Source organism: Pinus tabuliformis, chromosome 4_1, assembly GCF_031772625.1.
Source record: "Pinus tabuliformis cultivar Carrire ecotype Pingquan chromosome 4_1, CPIR1, whole genome shotgun sequence".
Classification (NCBI taxonomy): Eukaryota; Viridiplantae; Streptophyta; class Pinopsida; order Pinales; family Pinaceae; genus Pinus; species Pinus tabuliformis.
Genome location: NC_142303.1, coordinates 403,251,229 through 403,255,722, shown reverse-complemented (window position 1 = coordinate 403,255,722; position 4,494 = coordinate 403,251,229).

Sequence of the window (4,494 nt, the reverse complement as noted above, 5' to 3'; positions counted from 1 at the left end):
CTAGCACCCTGATTTTGTGGACCTTTCAGGATCCTTGAGAGTATTGGGCTAGTATCCTATTGACTTGTGTTGCCTCCAACAATTTGCATAGGAAGGGGAACTAGAGGCACCTTTTGGGGTTTGGACTGGTTCCTCTTGCCTTTTTCTTTCTTCCATGTTGTTTTCCTGTTCTTCATTCTCTTTATCTGCTGGATCTTGGTGTTCTTCTAATGTGTTGAGAATATCAAAGGGGTTGGTTGATATGTCTGCTATTAGAGGGAATGAACTTCCTTCTGCTTGGGGTTCTGTAGGATCAACCCTCCCAATGGAGGTGGATTTCCATTTATTCCTGTTGCTCTGCTTGGTTGGTCCTGATTTCTGGACCTGAGTCCATTGGTCTCCCTTCTCTTTCTCAACTACATCCTCTATATTCTATTTACAATGCTTGGAAAAGTCCCCGTAGCCATGGCAGTGTCTGCATTTAAATGGTAGTTACTCATAATATAGCACTTGTATGTGTGACCAATCAACCACCATGAGTTTAATGGCTTCAGGAAGACCTTCCTCCAGGTCTACTTCTACACAAATTTTAGCACAGGAATATTGGTCTCTTCTTTTTGCTTGTTCGATGTATTTGCCTAGCTTGTTACCTATGGTTTCCAAGCATTTAGGGTTCCAACAGTGAAGAGGAAGGTGGGGCAGTCTCACCCAAACTGGAATGGCCGAGGGCACATCCTGGGTTGGGTCGAAGTCTGGAGTCCATTTGTTCAGATGTAGTCCCTGAGGCCCCATGAAATACGATTTGTTTCTGAATATTAGGTTTCTATCTTCTGCTGCTTTGAATACAAATACAACGAATCCTTTGCCGACGAAATGGATTTTTATTCATTCTTTGACCAGGGGAGGCCAATTCCTTTGAACCCAAGCTTCTACCACTTTTGGCGAGGGCCATAAGCCTGTGAACTGACCGATAAGTCCTCTTTCTGCTAGGTTTAAAGAAGCTTTGCAAGGCTCTTCAGTAGGCAGAGCAACTGTGGGGATAATTTCCATTTTTTTCACGAACTTCTGTTGGTTTTCGGATGCTATCCTTTTGTTGCAAGCTACAACTAGATCCCTGAAAGCTGCTAGCTCTGGTGGCATGGTAGTTTTCTTTTCGCGACCCCCTCCTGGGGCCATGGCTCTGACGCTTCACACAATCTCAAGGTTGGGTGTTTCTCTTTGCATGCTCCCCTGCCTTCTTCCTGCCGAACGGAGGCTGCCCCAGGCTCCCACTAATTGGTTCCTCTCGAGAGGGTTGCACCAGGCTCCAAAAGGTGAGTGGGCTTGGCCCAAGAAACGAGTAACACCCACGACTAGTCAACTCCCTCGCTCAGGTTTGAGCACAATACCTGATCGTCTTTATGAGTCCGACTTTACCAACTAGGCACCTCTGCTAACCTTAAAAGGTGAGTGGGCTTGGCCCAGGAAACGAGTAACACCCACGACTAGTCAATGCCCTCGTTCAGGTTTGAGCACAAGAACTGACCATTTTTACGAGTCTGGCTTTACCAACCAGCCACCTCCGTCGACCTTCAAAAGAGGTGAGTGGGCTTGGCCCAGGAAACGAGTAACACCCGCGACTAGTCAACGCCCTCGCTCAGGTTTGAGCACAAGACCTGACCGTCTTTACGAGTCCGACTTTACCAACCAGCCATTTCTGTCGACCTTGATAGAGCCAAAGTTTTTATTGCAACATAATGATTTCATTATTAGCCTTAATTAACCCTTTATTATTCAATAATTCACGCTAAGCTGCTATGTACAAATGGATAACGTATATGGAAATGTAAAAAATAATGAACAAAGATTATATCACACATATTACTTTCTACAAATAGAATTAGCTTTCCATAACGAAAATTGTTTACAAAACAATGTTTATGCATGCATTTGTTGAATAAACAATGAGAAGATTATTTTATAATACCGATCAATTTTCTAAAAAGCAATAATCATTATGCAATATCGATTTTCCAAATAAGTACTTACGTTAACTGGAAAGGGAAATAGACAAATCTACAAATTAAGTTCCGCAGGTATTTTGAAATTAGGAAAATGTTTTTTTGGTTTGCGAAAAGATTAGAAAAATAAAATTTTATACCAAAAAAAATCAACAACTAAATCAATGACAATTTATTTTGACATAGAGTATAGCCAATGAATTAAATAGAGTGATAGAGAAAATGTCATAGACTACAAATAGTTATTATAAACTGGTTTGTTGCATATAGTCTCCAAAACATACCTACATAGACAATATATTTGCATATAACATAACCAAAAAAAAGACTAACAATTGTCTACATCACTAACCCTCCATAATAGGGCCGACATGGACTTCATTAACTTTTGGCTCAAGTTGCCAAGGAGGGGAGTCCTTACCAATGACGAAGTTAATGCTACCCTGCTCATGGTGCGTTGAAATCCCATGTTGCGCCATGATATCCTCATCTGGTTCATTATGTTCCTCCCCAAGATTGATGTCCACTACCTGAGGCAAATTATCCACACCAAAACTCAACATTTCACTTGCCAATTGCAGTTGATGTAGCTTCAGCTTCAATATTTCCATTTTCTCATTTAACTCCCTAACATTGACATCCACTGCTTATCCAAATTATCCACACAAAAACTCAACATTCCACTTTCCAATAGCAGCCGCTCTAACTTCAACTCCAATATTGTCATTTTCTAATTTAAAACACAAATTGGGCTTGTGATTGACATAGAATAATCTCAGCATGCTTTGATACCAAAGCGATGAGAAATTCCACAACATTGACCATTTTAACTAAAGAAATATTGAGCTCTTCCTTGCAATTCTAGAATCGCACTCCATACACTCACTTCAGCAAACTATATATACCATCAATCTAACTTTCCTTGATTTTAATCCCTTGTCTTCGCCATTAATGCCAACCTTGATTTTAATTTTCCAATAAAAATTCACATTACATAAAAAAAAAGAAACATTATTATATATTGCATTATTTCAAAGCATTAAAATATCAAATCTAAAAGCATGCTTTTCAAAGAATTAAGATAGTAATATTGACATATATTTTCAAAATGAACACAAATGCATATGTGTGAGACTGTGGATGTAGTCCATTGTGCGGAGGAAACTTTCCAACTTTCATTCTACAGAGGAAACTTTCTAGTTTTCATTATGTGGACCTCTATAATCTGGACATTCTATTAATAATAAAAAATGAAGTCTGGTTAATTAGGCACACACCCTACATTGCTTTAATCATTTAATAGATCATTGTGCTCGTTATGTCGTACATAGATAAATGTGCACAATAAAATCTTATAATGATTTAAAGACGTTATAATTCAAGTCCTTATGCATAAAATTAGGTTTAATATATTTTTCTTTTCATTCAAAAATGGCATTTCCCTTTTACATATATACAAATTGATTAAGGTAGGGCTACTTCGATTTGTGTTTTGTACAATTAATGTTTCAATTCATCTTTTGTACTCTATACAATGAAAATGTTCATTGTCTTAAGAACCTGTGGAGAAAGGAGTATGTGCGGAAAAACATAAGTGTAGAGGGAAATTTATACCATTGACATAATGCTCTAAGCAGATCATTTGTAGGGAAGGGGAACATTTCTTTGATTAGTGCTATGAGATGTATTTCTAGTCTCATGCAACATAGTTCCTGCTTTTACTGTTATTTAATTGATTAAAGGTTGTGCAAAGTGCAAAGAAAACTCAGCACAATGAAAGTTGTCGACACAAAGCTCTTCGTACAATGAAAGCTCTCTGCACAGTGAAAGCTCTTTGCACAAAGCTCTTTGCAAGGGCTTTAGTGATAATGTTGAATGAAAAGAAAAAGATATTAAACCTTAGTTTATGCATACGAACTTGAATTTTAATATCTTTAAATTATTATAATACTTTATTGTGCACAATTATCTATGTGGGGAAGAACCAACACAATGATTAATTAATTGACTAAAGCAATGGAGAGTACGTGTCTAATTATACAGGCTTCATTTTTTTATTATTAATAGATGTGCAGAGTGCGAAGGTCCACACAATGAAAACTGGAAAGTTTCCTCTATAGAATGAAAGTTGGAAAGTTTCCTCCACACAATGGACTTCCTCCGCAGTCCTGCACATATGCATTTGTGTTAATTTGAAAATATACATTAATATTACTATTTTAATTCTTTGGAAAGCATGCTTTTAGATTTTATATTTTAATGCTTTCAAATAATGCCACATGTAATAATGCTTTTTATTTTTCATGTATGAATGGTGTGGAAGGTTAGATAAGCAAATTCGTTGGTGTGGAGCCGCGGATAATGAAAATTGAAAAACTTCATCCACGGTCCTGCACATATGCATTTGTGTTAATTTTGAAAATATACATTAATATTACTATTTTAATGTTTTATACAAAAACTAGCCTAATTAAACAATCTAGCAATATAACGTTGGTAACTTTGATTTTTACAT